The sequence below is a fragment of the Nyctereutes procyonoides genome, unplaced genomic scaffold, assembly GCF_905146905.1.
Source record: "Nyctereutes procyonoides isolate TBG_1078 unplaced genomic scaffold, NYPRO_anot_genome, whole genome shotgun sequence".
Taxonomy (NCBI): domain Eukaryota; kingdom Metazoa; phylum Chordata; class Mammalia; order Carnivora; family Canidae; genus Nyctereutes; species Nyctereutes procyonoides.
Window position 1 is genome coordinate 49,385,367 of NW_026575140.1, and position 18,670 is coordinate 49,404,036.

The following is an 18,670-nucleotide window of genomic DNA, read 5'->3' on the forward strand; positions in this document are numbered from 1 at the left end:
GAGAGAGAGAGAGAGAGAGGCAGAGACACAGGCAGAGGGAGAAGCAGGCTCCATGCAGGAGCCTGATGTGGGACTCGATTCCAGGTCTCCAGGATCACACCCTGGACTGAAGGCAGGCGCTAAACCGCTGAGCCACTGGGGCTGCCCAAACCCATCTATTCCAAGAAAAAAAGACTTTCAGATTAAATCATAAAACAAACATCGGCGTTTTATTCAAGGGATTTGCCTACAGCAAAGGCTTCAGAAAAGATGAAAATGGAAGGGCAAAGCTTTATTGGGCTAATGCAAACAAAATTTAGCAGGCTTGTCTTAATATCACACAAGGTTACATTCAGGGCAAAGGTAAAAAAACATCAAACGAGACCAAGGCCATTTTATAATTAAAAAGGATAATTCACAAGAATATAAAGATATTTGTGCACAGATAACATAGCATCATCATTTAGAAAGCAGGACTCCAGAGAAATAAGGAGAAATAAAAACACAATAGTGGTAAAGGTTTTAATTTACTTCTCTCAGATTCTATCAGGTCAAACTACTTGTAAAGATATGGAAGGCTTACATGACATAATTAATAAGTTCTATCTCATTGATACGTATCAAAATCTGTATGCCCAAAACAGGGAATATACATCCCTCTCCAGGGCTCTTAAGACATTCACAAAAATTGATCCTCGTTTAGACCACAAAGATAACTCAAGTATTCCAAAGATAGAAAGTAATACAGATAACATTGATCTCAGATCTCTGATCACATGAGATAAAACTGAACATTAATGATCCAATCAGAAACAAAAGACTCTAATCCCTGGAAGTTTTAAAACTCTGCCACTTTCTCTTGAAATTTAAAAACTCCTTATCAAAGGCAAGTCAAACACCAAAATTTTAGGTCCTCCATAAAACCGCAATAACAGAGAAGGATACATCAGAAATTTTGGAATATATCTAAAGTAATACCTACCTATATCTAAAAACTGCCTCTTAATCTTAAGTACTTATATTTACAAGTAAAAACTGAATCATTAAGCATCCAATTCAAGAGGTCAGAGAGTGAACAGATGCCTGGGTGGCTCAGTTGGTTAAGCATCTGCCTTTGGCTTAGGTCATGATCCCAGGGTCTGGGGATTAAGTCCCTAATTGGGCTCCCTGCTCAGCAGGGAGCCTGCTTCTCCCTCTCCCTCTGCCCCTTCCCCCAACCTGTGTTCCTTCTCGCATGCACTCTCTCTGTCTCAAATAAATAATAAAATCTTTTTAAAAGTCAGAGAGTGACAAAAATACCCCTTAAAAAATGGAGAAAAAGGAATTAATAAAGTTAAAGACAAAAAGTAATAAATTAGGAAACAACAACAAAAATGGTAGCACCAAAAAATACATCTATGAAGTGAAATAAAAAATACAATGTTATTTTTTAAAAGATTTTATTTATTTATTTGAGAGAGAGCAAGCAAGAGAGAGAACGAGCAGGGTGAGGGATAGAGGGAGAGGAAGAAGCATACTCTTCCTTGAGCAGAGAGCTGGATGTAGAACTTGATCCCAGAACCCCAGGATGATGACTTGAGCAGAAGACAGACACTTAACCGACTGAGCCACCCAGGCACCTCAAAAAATACAATTTTAAATGGTAACATAATTAAGAAAGTAAAAATATGCAAAACAAGAAATTAGGGGGAAATTAACAGGTTCACAAAAGACTGCTTTGCTCCACTTGATGCAAATACACTTAAAAACCTGGATGAATTGGATAATTTGTTGTAAGGAAAATATGATTTTCAAAAACTGACTCTAAAAGTTTTAAAAATCTAAATTGTGAGATTACTGCAGGAGAAATAAAGAAGGTTGTCAAAGGCTTACTCTCCCCAAAGAAAGCACCAGGCCCAGAAATGTTCAACCAGGCAGTGATCAAATCTCAAAGAACAGAACATTTTAAAGCTACTTAAATTGTTCCAGAGTAAAAACAAAGAGCAAAAGCTTCAAAAATTTTTTATGATGTGAGCATAACATTGATTCGGAGAACCAACATCGTCACATTCAGGAAGAAAATGATAGCTCATGCTCACTTTTGAATATCAGTGTAAAAATCCTAAGTATTAGCAAACAGAATCAAGCCACATACTTAAAAAAAAAAAAAACGCAAGACACATAAACTTCTTCCAGAAATAAATTAAAAATTTTATTGGGTGGAGAGTACCTTGGTGGCTCAGTCAGTTAAACATCTGACTCTTGGTGTCAGCTCAGGTCATGATCTCAGTATCATGGGATCAAGCCCTGTGTTGGGCTCCACGCTCAGCACAGAGTCTGCTTGAGATTCTCTCTCTCTTTCACTCTCTGCCCCTCCCCCCATTTGCACACACTCTCTAAATATATAAGTAAATAAATCTTTAAAAATATTTGTATGAGGAATCTATTATAACCAAGACTTATTATATTCATATTAGGAAACTACAGTCACAGATCTTGCAGAGAGCATAATGGGCAAGGATGGATGTCTCCTCAGCCCCAACCTGTGTGGTGAGGCAAATTCTCTGGTCTTTAAGGTGCAATCTTCATGTTTCACCCATTTTTATCAGTCAACTTCCAAAGTATAAGATGCTATCCTAGCCCTGTTCCCCATCCTTCTGTGAACCTACCTGCAAAGTGCTCCCCATACTGACCTAGAATCTTCTGGAACTTCTGCCCTACAATCAACACATTCTACTCTATCCTCAAGCACTCCGAATGGTTCTATGCCTCCAGTTCTGTCTTCACTGAAACACAGACCTCCCTGAGGATGCCTGAGAACACCCGGGCCTGTTGTTCTCTAACACCCTGCTTCCCTGAACTCTTGTCCAAAGTCTTGCTTCTTTAAGATTTCAATCATGTGATATCACCATCCACTCCCCTTGATGGTATCTCTCTACTTTCGTACTCACTGAAGACATCGCTCTCAGTGATGCAAAAAGTCATCTGTCATGTGTATGGATATTTTCACATTCACGTTCGTGACCTTAGCTCCTCTGTTCACTCCACTGCTCCCACCGGGGCTGCCCTGCTCACTGCCCAAACTACATAAGGGTACTCGGTGGTCCTGCCTCCGCTCCACATTAGCCACCCATCCTTACACCCTGAGCTGGTCATCAGCAACCATCCCTATTCTCTTACCAGGAGCTGCTTTTTATTTGCTTCTTCAGCTACTGCAATAAGACAAATCTCTAACCCCCCCCATCAAAACGCCCAGTCTGTTGAACCCAGTACTTCTTCCCCACCCTTCTTCCTCCTCTACTTCTCTTCTTATTCAGCTTAGATCCCAAGACTCAGTATTTGATACACACACGCACACATGCCATGCCTGTCTGTCCTCATAGACAACTTCCTCTTTTCCTTTCCAGAGAAAACTCTGGCTTTTGTCTTCTTTCTTCCCACCTCTTACAGCAGAAGAGGCTACTATCCAAGCCAGAGTTTCTCAACTTCAGAACTATTGACATTTTAGGCTGGAACATTCTTTGTTGGCTGGTGGGGGGGGGGTAGGGGTGGAGGTGGGGCTGTCCAGTGCATTATAGACTGTTAAGCAGCATCTCTGGCCTCTACCCATTGGATGCCAATAGCACTCCTAGTCATGACAACCAGAAATGTCTCCAGACCTGACCACATTTTCCTGGGTCTGGGTGAGGGGTGAATGACCCCTGATTGAGAACCACTAGTCTAGACTCAGCCCTCTCCTTGTGTCTGGGAGTCTACCTCCCCTCTCACATATATACAATCTTTTCAGGAATCATACAATAGGAAATATCTTTTCCTCTCCTCTATAGTCAGAAGCTCTCAACTGGATTCTTTTCATAAATACTTAGACATCTTAAACAAAACAAAACAAAAAAAACCCTTCCTCAGCCACACTTCCATCCCCCACCACCAGTATCTCTTCTTTCCCTCCCAACCACATCTTACAAGCACTGTTTATTTGCCCTGCTTCCATTATTCTCTATTTGATCGTCTCTCCTTCAAATATGACTCAGGGTTCTTGGCATTCCACCCCTGTAGCTTTCCTGACAGTTTTAAGTGACTTCCATGTCTATAAATGCAGTGGGCAGTTTTCAGCCTATGGCCACAGGCACAATGGAGAAGAATTAGATTGAGGGAAGTAAAGATCATGAATTTGGTCCTGACCCTGTTGAATTTCAGGTATCTCAGAGGCATCTTAGAGGAGATATGGGGTGGACATTGAGACACTGAGGCTGGAGTCAGAGGAGAGGTCGGGGCTGAGACCTAAACTGCCTGGGTCTCCTGCAGTGAACCTAGGTGTGTAGGTTGTGGGTGTGTGTGTATGTGTGTGGGTAACTAATGCCGTAGGTGTAATGTCAAGTATCTTGGCAAGGGGCGATGGTGGGAAAAGCAATTAGAATCACTTGAAAGGCTTGAAAAATGCATATTCCTTGGGCCCCACCCCCAGTTTTTAATACAGTTAAAACTGAATAGCCTCCCCGTGATGAATAATTTGCATTTCTACAAGTTCCCAGATGATGCTGAAAAGCTGCTACAACAGGTACCTTGGCAAACCACTGACCTACAGTGCGGAGAGGAGGCCCAGGGCTCGACCGGACCCTCCAGCATTTATGACTCAGAAGCAGAGGTGAGCCCAAGGGAGGCAGCGGAAGGACCAGGCAAGAAAGGACCGCCACCGGTAGGTTTGGATGGAGAGCGGCAGAGGGCGAAGATGCAGAGGCCCCAGGACTACATCTCCCAGGATGCCCCGCGCCGACTCGCGCCCGCCCCCTGCAGGCGGCTCCGGGAGGAGCGGGCAGGATCCCGGGAACCTTTCGCGGAGCATCGGTGAGCGCGGGGAGCCGCGGCTGCTGCGGGCTGCGGCGGCGGCGCGGCGGGAGCGAGCGGGGCGGGTGAGTAGGAGCGATGCTGGTCGTCGGCTCCTTTGCGCCTCCGCCGCGTCGTCTTCCCGGTCGAGCGGGCGAGCCCTGAGGTCCGAGGGTCCGGGAGCGGGGGCGCAGGACCGTCCGTCTGAGAGGGAAGGCGCAGTGCTGCCGTGGTCGCCGCGGTGGCCCCGGTTCCCCTCCGCCCGGCGGGTCCCGCCCCCAGCCCGGGACGGACGTCTACCCTGTGCTGCCCACCCAGCCCGGGAGCTGCGGGAGCGGTGCCGCAGGTGGCCGCGGCAGGGGGCCGCCCCCCTCCCCGCCGGGCCCCGGGGGCTGGCGCAGGAGCCCGGGACCGAGGGCCAGCTGACTCCCGAGGACTGCGGCCCTGAGGGGCGCCCCCAGCCCTCGCCGGGGTGGGACAGGTGCGTGGGCACGCCCGACGGGGCTCCCCGGGGCCCCGGAGCCTCCCGCAGCCTCCCGCAGCCTCCCTCGCGCTCTTCTCAGCTGTGTGTGTCGGGGACCGAGTAACCCTTGGCCGCCCTCCGCGTCCACAGAGCTCCGGCCCCCTGTTGTCCTGGGGTGACCCGGGAAGGCGCTGGCCGCGCGTCTCCCGGGTCGGCTGGCGGTGCCACAGCGCAGTGCACCCGCCGAGCCCCGGGGGACCGTTCGGACGCTTAGGGGTGGCCGGTGATGCGGAGCCTGCCAGGAGTGCAACAGACACATCCTCCTTCCCCAGTGTCTTTGAAATAAAACCAGTTGTGCATCCTTATTATTTTTTTTTAAAGGAAGTGTGACCCCAAATATCTTATTTTTATTTTGTGAGAGCTGCAATCTCCAGCAAGCAAGTTTACATAATAAGCAGTGTAAGGTCTGAAAAAAATATTACTGTGAAGGTGCTCTTCCTTGCCCTCTATCGGAAGAATTATGTTGGACTGGTTGACGTGCTTATCCATTCGCAGCTGCGGTAGCTGGAGGCAGGAGATAAAGTGTTTTTGAGTTAGCGTCACAGCTCAACCCTTCAGGACTCATTTAGGTTTGAGAAGATTTTTGTTATCCAGTTTCAAACACGACGGTATTTCAATGTTTAAGATGGGAGAGGAGAGAAGGAGCAAAAGTTTGTCAACCCTCATTTCTTATGCTACAGAAAAAGGCTTTGCATGAGTAACTCTCAAAGCAAGCACATTTGGCAGCTAAGGCTAGATCTGAAGCTGAACCTTTGTACTTTATCAGTTTTAATACTATTTCAGTTGATTTGTTTGGCTGTTCTAGGTAAATAATATCATCATCTGTTAAGGCGCAGCAGATGTCTCTTAGGAATGTTTGTACTTTTTATTTATCTCCCATTAACCATCCTCTCTACAGTGTTGACTATTTTGGACTTGGTTTTAGAGGAATGCTCCCATGGGATCTTCACTAAGTATACTTTTATCATATGAAGTAAAAATTTCGTTTATGCCTAAGTACTAAGAGTTTAAAAAGCTGGGGGGGGGGCGCTTTATTTTTTTTTCCCCCAAGTGCTTTTGTATGGCATGTATTGATATGATTGCATAAATTTCTTCTTAAGATAGGTAACAGAAGGGATGATACTGCTAGATTTTCTGTGTTTAAAATCCTGGGATAAAATAAAATGCACTTTTAGGTTCGGTAGATTTAATGAGCTAACATTTAATTAGAGTTTTGGTATTTATATTTATAAGTGAGATTGGTATATTGTCCCTCCTGCCCCCTTTTTTGGGGGTCCTGGTTCATAATTAGCTTTAGGCTGTCCTCATCGATTCAGATGGGAAACTTTTCATTGTGTTCTATGCTCTGGAACAGAAGAATTATCTGTTCCTTGAAGTTTGGCAGAATCTGACTGCAGGCTGCCTGGGCTGCTGGCGATAATGTTTTTAAAGAAGTTTGATATCAATACTTAATGATCTTTTCTGTTTTTTTTCCATGATCATTGATTCTTCTCAGGTTTTCTGTTTCTCCAAAGTCAATCTAATACTTTACATCTTCTTGGAAAATCATTAACATTATTGAAATTTAATATGTGTTGGCTTAATGTTGTATATAGTCTTCTGTTGTACGCAGTCTATGGTACGGTCCCTGTCTTGTTCAACTTTTGTGTGTGTGCCTTTTCCTTTTTTTTTTTTTTTAAGGTTTTATTTATTTATTCATGAGAGACACAGAAGGAGGGAGGCAGAGACACAGGCGGGGGAGAAGTAGGCTCGACGCAGGGAGCCCGATGTGGGACTCAATCCCAGGACTCCAGGATCACACCCTGGGCCAAAGGCAGGCGCTGAACCGCTGAGCCACCAGGCGTCCCTCTAGCAGTTTTTAAAGAAGTTTTGTGGCTGGAAGTCTTTGGGATCTCTGTTCCATCACGTCATTGAAAAAAAGAGAAAAAAGCAAATGAGTTATCTAATGAACTGTCGGTTTTTGTGACATTTCCCGGTGCAAAATTATATATAGATTTACCTCAAATTTATTAATTAAAAATTATGTTCTCTCCTTATTTTTCCTGTTTGACCTGTTGATTCTGAGACTTGCATGAAAGATTTTCACAATGATTCACAGTGTGTTTCTTTTGTTTTATTTCTATTTGTTTTTGCAATATGTTATGTTTACTGGCCACCCATAAACATTGTTTATATATTTACATGCAATTTTGAAGCTAAGCTTTTAGACACTTTAAAGCTTTACAATTCTTATGTTTTCTTGTACCTTTTGGGAATAAATAGTCATCTATTTTATTTAATTGTCTTTGCTTTTGATTCTGTTCTGCCTGATATTAATATTGCTACATCTGCTTTATTTTTGTGAGTACTTATCTGGCTTATCTTTTTATATTCATTTATTTTCAATTTTCTATGTTTCAGTTGTTACTCTTGTGATTAGCTTCTACTAGATTTTGCTTTATTACTTACTGTTTGTGTTTTTTAAAAATTATGGTGAAATACATATAAAATTTACTCTAATATTTTAAGCGTACAGTTCACATACTAGTGAACTATTAAAAAAACTATTAAGTATATTCACATTATTGTGCAACCAATCTCCAGAACGTTTTCTTTCATCTTGCAAAATTGAAACTCTATACCCATTAAACAGCAACTATCCATTCTCTCCTCCCCCCAGCTCCTGGTAACCAGCACCCTCCTTTCTATCTTTATGAGTTTTCCTGTCCTAGGAACTTCATATAAATACCCCATAAAGTACCTCATATAGTATTTGTCCTTTTGTGACTGGCTTATTCCACTTAGCATAATGTCCTAAGGTCATTTGGTGTCCTAGTATGTGTCACAATTTTCTTCCTTTTTCAGGCTAATATTCCATTGCCTACATACACCACATTTTAAAAAGAGGTTTTATTCATTTGAGAGAGAAAGAACATGAGAAGGAAGAGGAAACAGAGGGAGAAGGAGAAACAGATTCTTTGCTGAGCAGAGAGCCTAACTTGGAGCTTGATCCCAGGACCCTGGGATCGTGACCTGAGCTGAAGACAGATGCTTAACTGACTTAGCTCCCCAGATAGGTGCCCCTGTATACCACATTTTGCTTACCATTACATTTCTCGGTTGCTTCCATATTTTAGCTATTGTGAATGATGCTGCTATGAATATGGGTGTACAAATATCTCTTTGCAACCCTGCTTTCAATGCTTTTGTGCATATACCCAGATGTGGAATTGTGAGTCATATGGTAACTTATATTTCACTTTTTTTTAAATAATTTTTTTCAATTTATTTATTCATGATAGAGAGAGACACAGGAGGAGGGACAAGCAGGCTCCATGCCGGAGCCCGGCATGGGACTCGATCCCGGGACTTCAGGATCGCACCCTGGGCCAAAGGCAGGTGCCAAACCGCTGAGCCACCCAGGGATCCCCTATATTTCACTTTTCAGGAAAGTGCCAAACTATTCTTCACAGCAGCTGCACCATTTTACATTCCTAACCGACAGTGCACAAGGGTTCCAATGTCTCCCCCTTGTCTCCAACACTTGTTATTTTCTGGTGTTTTGTTTTGTTTTGTTTTGTTGACAGCATCTATCATAATGGGTGTGAAATCTTTGCCTTTCAGTAGGCAGCTTTAACCCATTTATATTTATTTCAATTATTGATATTTGGGGGCTGCTTCCTGCCATCTTATTTTATGTTTTCTATTTCTTCTGCTTATTTCCTGGCAGCCACCATCCCTTTCTTTTTGTTGGATTGACTGAATTTTTCATATTCTGTATTATTTTTCTCAAGACATGGAAATTACAGAGATTATTTCTACTTTGTGGTAGGTACCTTTAAATTTGGAGGCAATTTTTTATGGAGGTACAACATAAATGTATAAAGTTACACAATAATAAGTGTATAGCTGTATGAATTTTGACAGGGTGAACACACATGTACTCAGCACTCCAAATAGGAAACAACCTTGTCAACACTCTAGAATCTGCCCTCGGGGGATCCCTGGGTGGCGCAGCGGTTTGGCGCCTGCCTTTGGCCCAGGGCGCGATCCTGGCGACCCGTGATCGAATCCCACATCGGGCTCCCGATGCATGGAGCCTGCTTCTCTCTCTGCCTCTCTCTCTCTCTCTGTGACTATCATAAATAAAAAAAAAAAAAAATTAGAATCTGCCCTCATGTGGCCCACCACCAAAGATAACCACTATCTTGACTAGTCATTATCCTAACACCACAGATTAGTTTTACCTGTTTTTGTACTTTATGTCAATAGAATTATACAGTATGTACTCTTTTATGTTCAGTTTCTTTCCATCAACATTACAGTTGTGTGGTTCGTCTATATTCCTGAGTGTAGTTATGGTTCGTCCACTCTCATTGCTGTATATATTCCATTGTGTGTATAACCACAACATAGATATCCATTTCACATGCTTGACATTTGGGTTGTTTGCAGTTTGGAGATATCATGAATAGTGCTGTATGAACATTTTAGTACATGTCTTTTGTTTAATGAATGTATGCATTTCTGTCGAGTATATATCTAGGAGGGGAATTGCTTGGTCATGGTGTGTACATAGGGTTTAAGTAAATACTGATAGTTTCCAATAGTAGGTGCCTGAGAAGGGTATGTGGTTGCTGCACATCCTTGCCACCTCTTGGTAACTTCTATCTTTTCCATTTTAGTCATCCTGGTGGGTATCACATTGTGGTTTTGATTTATTTCCCTAATGATAAATGAAATTGAGCTCTTTTGTTACCCTTACATTTTCACAATGTCTAAACATTTTTTCTCTTGATGTTTAAAGATAATCTGCATATATGAATTCTTCGTGAGTAGAGCAAGAATGAACCTTAACATGACGTTTAATTTATTTTTATTTTTACTTTTATTTATTTTATTTTTTTATTGTTATTTAATTTTTTTTTTTAGATTTTTTTAAAGATTTTTTTTATTTATTCATGAGAGACACACAGAGAGAGAGGCAGAGACATAGGGAGAAGCAGGCTTCCCACAGGGAGGATTCCCAGGACCCTGGGATCACTACCTGAGCCCAAGGCAGACGCTCCACCACTGAGCCACCCAGGTGTCCCTAACATGACTTTAATTCTGTCTCACATTACAATCATATGGAATTTGGAGCTTTTGTACATTACACATAAACAGCTATGTTTTACTGATTATTTGTTCATCACTTGTAAGTTTTGCCGGTTATTTGCTTATCATTGGTTCTTTTATCTCTTGTTTTTCTACTTCTTGGATTTATTATCGGTTAAATGAGTCCTCAAGGAATTTTTTTTCCCCTTGAGATTTTGTGGATGGTAAACTTTCTGAGCCCTTGCATGTTTAGAATATTTTTTACTTTGCTTTTCTGCATAAGTACAGTTGACTGAGGATTGGATTCTAGCTTAAAAACCTCTGCATTTTGGGGCACTTGGGTAGCTCAGTCAGTTAAGCATCTACCTTCAGCTCCGGTCATGATCTTGGGGTCCTGGGACAAAGTCTGGTGCTGGCTCCCTGCTCAGCGGGGAGTCTGCTTCTCCCTCTTCCTCTGCCTTTTCCCCCTTTCCCACATTCGTGCTCTTGCTCTCTCTCAAATTAATAAAATATTTTTAAAAAAATTTCTGCATTTTGAAGATAATTCTTCATTATCTGCTGCTATCTAATGTTGATGAGAAGTTTCTGCAGTCTGATTTCTGTTTCTTTATGGTTAACCTATTTATTTTCTTTTTCTTTTTCTTTTTCTTTTTTTTTTAAGATTTTATTTATTTATTCATGAGAGACACACACAGAGAGAGAGAGAGGGAGGCAGAGACACAGGCAGAGGGAGAAGCAGGCTCCATGCAGGGAGCCTGACGTGGGACTGATCCCGGGTCTCCAGGATCACACCCTGGGCTGAAGGCGGCGCTAAACCGCTGAGCCACCTGGGCTGCCCAACCTATTTATTTTCTTTGAAGCTCTACCATTTTTTTTCTTTTTCCTTGGTGTTCAAATATTTCACTATTGGTCCAGGGATCATTCTCTTTTTCTCCCTGCTCACTGCCTGGTGGTCCCTTTCTTTCCAAAGATTAATACATTTCTATTACATGGGAGAAGTTTCTCTTTGAATATTTCCTTGCCTCCATTTCTTTATTTTCTTTTTCTGGAATTACTATTAAATAGTTATCAGAATTTTGCAATTTATCTTTTATGTTTCTGGCCTTTCTTCTCAAATGATCTGCCTTCTAATCTTTATGGGCCGCATTTTGGGAGCTTCCTTACTTGGACTTTCCTGTTCACTAATCTAGTGTTTGGCTTTGTCCAATCAACTCTCCGGTCCATCAATGTTGATTATCATACATTTAACTTTCAAGGTCTCTACTTTATAAAATTTAGTTTTTAGAGCAGAGAACATATTCAGTGTTCAAAACTCATACTGTATTAAAAAGCTATGAGTTGGGATCCCTGGGTGGCGCAGCGGTTTGGCGCCTGTCTTTGGCCCAGGGCGCGATCCTGGAGACCCGGGATCGAATCCCACGTTGGGATCGAATCCCATGTCGGGCTCCCGGTGCATGGAGCCTGCTTCTCCCTCTGCCTATGTCTCTGCCTCTCTCTCTCTGTGTGTGTGACTATCATAAATAAATAAAATTTAAAAAAAAAAGCTATGAGTGAAAGGTCTCCCTCCTTCCCTTCCCTCATCTGCCCAATTCTCCCTTATGCCACAAGCAGGTAGCCACGTTATTAGTTTCATATATGTCCCTCCGAAGTCTCTTTATGCAAATACAATTAAATATGAATTCAATTCTTAATCCCTCCTCTTTTTTTTCTTGCACAGATAATAGCATTAGTCCACGTACTGCCCTTCACCCTGCTTTTTTATTTCACGATGTAGAGATCTTCACCTCTCAGCTGCTTGCTTTCCTAGTTAGAGTGTCCCCTCAAATCTTCCCAGGGGTGTCTAATAATTTCTCCCATGTGCTCTACTAACTCTCTTTCCTTGGGTATATCTTTTATTGACTTGATGTTCCCATTTTGTGATGTTGAATAAAAACTTGGAGACTCTTCCTCTGATGATCATCTTTGAGTTTGAGGACTCCCGTTTTCCTGCCTGTGCTATTGTGATTGCTGGTGATTGCTGAAGAGTTGCACTGAGCTACCCAGTAGCATGTATATTCCAAGTGAGTGGGCATTTGTTGTGGGTGGCTCAGTGTATGTGGGGAGTACTCCAGTACTCCAGGCCATTCTGACTGCAGTTCCCCAGTCCATCATGTTGTCATATTCCATCCCTGCCTCTCTTTCTCTCTGAAGACTCAGAGCCTTGAAGCCCCTTATCATTTTCCACTGCATGACAGCCTCCTCTCAGGCATGCATGGGGCTGTGCTTTGCTCAGGCAAGCTAATTCTGAGTACTCTCTGCCTTTCAGAAATTTCTTAGATGTTCTAGTTACCCAGTGGCACAGTTTCTTTTTGTCAAGGTCTCTTATTGATTTAATATTCTTTTGTTTTTTTATTTTTAAGATTTCATTTATTTATTTGAGAGAGAGCTTGCACAAGCATGGGGAGTGGCAGAGGGAGAGGGAGGAGCAGACTCCCTGCTGAGCAGGGAGACGTGGGGCTCCATCCCAGGAGCCTGATATCACAACCTCAGCCAAAGGTAGAAACACTTAACTGACTGAGCCACCCAGGCACCCTCTTACTGATTTAATATTGTTAAAATAATGTTTTTGCCATTCCATAGAATTTTAGGCCCCCAGAAAACAGAAGTATGTGTTTAGTCCATTATCTTATCCCAATCTCCAATATTATGTTTTATTTAGAATTTATCTGTATGTCAGAGGTCTGCAAGACCATCCCCAGATTTGGTGATTTACAGGTGTCACAGACTCAGCATATTGTCCTACCCATGTCTGTGATGTATTACATTGAAAGGATGCAAAGCAAAATCAGCAAAGGGAAGAGGTGCACCACACCAAATCCAGACAACACTAGCTTCCAGGAGTCCTCTCCCAGTGGAGTCACAGGACACGTTTAATTCCCCCAGGGTGAGTTGTGACAGCACGTGTGTCATGCTATCTGCCAGGGAAGCTCACTGGGGACTCAGAGCCCATGGCTTTTACTGGGGGCTCATCATTTAGGGACCCTCTGCCTAGCACATTTCAAAACTTCAGACTCCCAGGAAGGCAGGTGTTCAGCGTGAACCACGGTGTTTGTACAAACAGTTGAAGCCAGTGGGACAGACTCTTACCAGTTCTGCAAATGTTGGGAACTACCCCCCCTTCCAGCCCCTGCCCCAAACCTAAGTTCCCTGATGTCAGCCAAGGACTAATCTTGTAAGCAGGAACTTTCTGAGATTGCAGTATCAAGCCTGTTATGTTAATTCCTTTCTGCAAAATTTCCCTCCTAGCTTCCACGGAAAAAGATGGATACCATACCTGGAAATGGCTTCCCTCTGCCAGATTATCAAGTGTTTTTTGCCCTTTCTGAGGAGGGAGCAACATTTTTTAATATTAAGACGAAAACAATGAGTAAATCCCTGTTTGCTGACTTTGGAAGAAGCCAAAGTACAGCATGCCAAGCAGCTTTTAAAGGCTTTTTAAGGCAGAGCATGGGGGAACCACTCAGCTATTTTAAATTAATTTTTTCCCTTACTGGTCTTTGGTCACTTCAAGATGACAGGTGGCTTATCATTGAACACAGCCATCTGCTGCTTAATATACACCTACTTCACAGAACCATTCTGATCACCCCAGTCTGTGTCAGCCTCTGTTCACCAAACTCTGGCCATGTCTCCGCTTGTGGAGCATTTCATCACTTCTCTTCAGTGGTTGTCTTAGATGGTTTTGTGGCTTCACCCTTTGAATCTGAATTTAATTCCCCCACTGAGAATTCCCTGAGGACCAAACAGCAGCTCTTATTCAGTTATGTTAGCCCTGCCTCTCTAGTAGGGTGAAATGCTTACAGTTGGTGCCTCCTAAGGCTTGTTGAGGGAACAGCTACAGGAAAGTAGGAAACCATGTCCTCCTCATTCTGTCTGTTCCCTGCTTTACTAGTGGCTGATTTTTGTTCTGTGACGATGATAGTGACGTAAAACACCAAGCTGGCATTAATTGCTCGGATCCTCTGTCTGAGTTTTGTCTCCCTGAGCAGCAGATGGTATAATTAAAGGTTTTTGTTGGAGAGGTTTTTTGAAGTCACTAAACTGCGTGAGGGCTCAGATTCCCAAACCATTTTTTTCTACCCAGCCCTACGGGATGTGTCTGGTTGTAAACTTGTTTCCTTCCTCTCCCCATGTTTTTAGACCTCAGGTGTGGGAAATGATTAATCATAATCTCATTCTTAGCACGTTATCATCATTGATCCATGCAAGCCACTCTCTAGTCTTGTGTATTCATTCATTCATTCATTCATTCATTCCTTTCTATGCTGTGTACTCCATATTTATTCTCTCCCACCCGCCACTGCCCATAGCAAACTATGTTAACGTGTTTAATATACGTGCTTTTGTTGTATGTTTCCTTAAAAATGTGTACTGCTTTGTGTGCATGTGTTTTTCATTTACATAAATGGTGTCATGTTATAGTTCTTGTTCTCTGTCATAGTGTTATCATTCACCCTATATTTTTATGTCCTGTCCCTATTACTGTGTGATTATCTGATCTGCATATCCACTACTTTTTCCCTTTCTCTCATCTGGTGATGGACACACAGACATCAAGCCCTACCCCCAGACACTTCAGATGATGCTGAATGGAACTCTTGTACATGTCTCCCATATGGTCTATTTGAGAATCTATTGGGATTTAGACACAGGAGCAGGATTTTTTGGTCATAATATGTGCCTGTGGTTATTAGAACCAAGTCCTGCCAAGTCAATCTTCAGTGTGTCTACACCACCTACCTTTCCTCAGCAGTGCATAGGATTTTAGTTTTACCTTTTTTTTTTTAAGATTTTATTTACTTATTCATGAGAGACACAGAGACATAGGCAGAGGGAGAGGGAGAAGCAGGCTTCATGCAGGGAGCCCGAGACCCCAGGATCACGCCGTGGGCCGAAGGTAGGCTCTAAACCGCTGAGCCACCCAGGGATCCCCAGTTTTACCTTTTGATGTGTTAGTTGATAGCACTTTATTTTTTTTTTAAATTTTTATTTATTTATGATAGTGACAGAGAGAGAGAGAGGCAGAGACATAGGCAGAGGGAGAAGCAGGCTCCATGCACCTGGAACCCGATATGGGATTCGATCCCGGGTCTCCAGGATCGCGCCCTGAGCCAAAGGCAGGCGCCAAACCGCTGCGCCACCCAGGGATCCCCTGATAGCACTTTAATAATCAAGACATTTCACATAAAAATCCATTATCTCTAGCCCCTGCTGAGTAAATAGTATTTCATCGTTGTCTAAAGTAATAGACTGGTAGGTTCCTCCTTTAGCTACAACATAAGCTGTCTCTGACCAGCTGATCCCACTCATTCTATTGACCTCCTGGTTCCTGTAGTTGTTGGGGTTTATGGCGAGCCCCTATTGAATATAGAGTGATAACCTGGAAATAAACAAGCTGTTGCTGACATTCATGAAGATGTTAGATGAGTATGATTATGGGGTCAAGTGGACTTAGTGTTGCAAGGACAACAGTCGTTGTATCTCGACATTGAATGGATATCAGTATAGTAAGAGAAAACAGACTGAGTGTGCCCACCCTCTTGGAGCAATAATAACTCATCCTTTTCATCCCTTTCTGGATTGTCTCTTATTTTGATGCACAAAAGGCCACATAGCTCAGTGGAGTCTGCATGAGTGGAAGCTCTAAACCAGGGGTTTGAAAACTTTTTCTATAAAGAGCCAGACAGTGAATATTTTATGACTTCTAGGGTCAGTCTCTCTCATAATGACTCAACTCTGCCCTTATAGTCAAAACCAGCTAGAGACAATAAGTGATATGTTCTATTCATTTGGCCCACAGACTATAGTTTGCCAACTTATTTTTTTCCTCCTTCTCTTGTCTCTGAGGTGCTTGTCTATAGCATTTACTTAATTGCTATATAGTAAGTACTACTGTGTGCCAGTGCTAAGATTATAGTGATGGATAAGGTACAAATCAGTTATTAAGCATAATGTTGGGGTGGGGAGACAGGTGAGTGAGCAGACAATTACCCAAGAAGATAATAGGCCAGGACCAGGTGGGCACCAAATTGGGCATGAGGTGTGAGACAGAGCATATCAGGCAAGACTTAAGGAGAAGAGATCTAAAATAAAGGGGGAAAAGGAATTAGGTGGGACAGGGGCAAGGGCCTTGAGTGTTTAATTCACTATAGCTGGAGGGAAAGACCAGGATTTTGTGGTACAAGGAAGGAGGGAGTTGGGATAGATGTAGCAGGGGTGCCACACAACCAGAAAGTGGGTAGCAGGAGTAACAAGAAAAGGATTGAGTTCAAAACCCACAGGCAGAATCACAAATGCTTAAGGTTGAAGGTGACAATTCTACTGCTATTAAAATATGCCAGAAAATATGAAAACATAGAAAGTTCTCCAAATATTTTCACAAAGTTAAAGTATCCCTCATAGAGAACAATGGAAACCCACACAAGTAGACTATAGACCAAAGATCATGTGTGATAAATATGCACAGATCCTGAGTAAAATGGCAGTTGAGACACCTGGGTGGCTCAGTGGTTGAATATCTGCCTTCAGCTCAGGGCGTGATCCTAGAGTACCAGGATGGAGTCCCTCATCGGACTCCCGGTAGGGAGTCTGCTTCTCCCTCTGCCTGTGTCTCTGCTTCTCTCACTGTGTCTCTTATGAATCAATAAATAAAATCTTAATTTTAAAAAAAAGGCAAAACAAATTCAGTAGAATTAAAAGAGTAATAGATTTTGGCCAAATAGTTTTTTGGTTTTGTTTTGTTTTGTTTTTTACTAAATTGCACATCCAGCATGTCACCCAACACAGGGCTCAAACTCATGACTGTGAGATCAAGACCGGAGCCAAGAGTTGGACACTCAACTGACTGAGCCACCCAGGTGCCTCTTGGCCACATTGTTTTTATGACAGGAATTTAAGAATGGTTTGATATAAGGATATATGTCAGTTTAATACATTGTGTAAATTATAAAAGGTGAAAACTATATAATCGCATTGAGAGGTCCTGAAAAAGCGCTGAATAGAATTTGAGACTTGTCATTCCTTGAAAAGCTTTTGTGTGCTCTGCCTTCAATGTGCAAGCTTTCCTGCCTGCCTAACTCTCTCACCTTTTTTATTTTGCTGGCAAATCCTTGCTCATTAGTTGTATAGTTTTTCATTCATCATGCTTTTTGTGACTCCTCCCTTGTGTACTCAGTTTGGAGTAAGTTACTTTCTTCTCTCTAGTGCAGTAACGCTCCATCCATATCTCTGTCCTTGGCGTTTATCATGACCATCGATGGTCATTCTCAGTTTCTCTTCGTACTTAGTTATTTCCTTCTGAGGGAGCAGGTACCGTGTTAGGTGCTGGAGATACAGAGACAGATCAGACGTCGCCTGCTTATCTGTCTCCTTCACCGTCAGTCCCCACCACCCTTCTCCTGTTCTCTATGTTGAAGGGAGCTGATTCTGTCCACTTCATTTTGCAGGCTCCTTTGTCAAATGCCCCTGAGTAAAGGTGACTAGGGAAAGCCTCTAGTGGAAGATTGGAAAGTGAGAGGAAGGGGAAGCCTGGGGATTTCTGCCCCAACCCCCACTGTTTTCTGCTTTAAACAGTATCTCGGGGGTGGATCCATCTCCAGCTGAGTGACACTGGCCTCTGGTGATACCACCTTCTCATTTTCCCCTCTAGCCTTAAGTAGGCTGGAGTTGTCCAACTCTTGCTATTCTCTGGGGTGGCCCACCATCTCACCATCCCATTTGGCTTCCTGGCCCTTCCCCAAACCTTATAATTACTTCCTATTTAAATTCCCTCTATTGAAATACCTCTTTTGAATTCTGTTTTCATAATTGGACCCTGCCTGGTGTAGACAAGAACACTACTTCTCTGTGCACATAGTCTTGTAGGACAAATGAACATTAAAACAACTAATTTTTTTTTTCTGTTCAATGCTCCTTCCTTCCTTTTTCTGGAAGTAGACTTCATTTTGGGTGCAGAGATTGGCCATGAGCCATATTGAAACAATCATAGAACTTCATACTCTCTGTTCACAAATATTTTTTGAGGGGTGACCACATCATCCATACCAGGCTAATCACTTTTCTTTGGATAGTTCAAAATGGAGCCAGTAGAGCAATAGGCCCCCTTTGTTCTCAAGAGTCATAAGGATTGAGCTCCATGGGAGCTTAGGCCTAGTTTTGCTTAGTATAAGTCTCCAGTGCATGGTAACTGCACAATAAATACAATTTCATAATCTAAGATGCTAGCAATTTTAAAACAATTATTTTATGTTC

At 42.6% G+C, this 18,670-nt stretch overlaps 1 protein-coding gene across 2 annotated transcripts in view; it reads left to right on the top strand.

Annotated features, from left to right (window-relative positions):
• Positions 1-4,752: 4,752 nt before the first annotated feature.
• The window catches only part of SPECC1 (sperm antigen with calponin homology and coiled-coil domains 1), a 279,346-nt gene continuing 265,428 nt past the window's right edge, over positions 4,753-18,670 (top strand). Inside the window, exon 1 of one of the 2 annotated variants that reach the window (XM_055305614.1) lies at positions 4,753-4,803. The gene's annotated coding sequence lies outside the window, so the exon portion shown is untranslated. Of the gene's footprint in view, positions 4,869-18,670 lie in introns of both variants that reach the window. The other variant, XM_055305611.1, reaches the window with a different exon arrangement.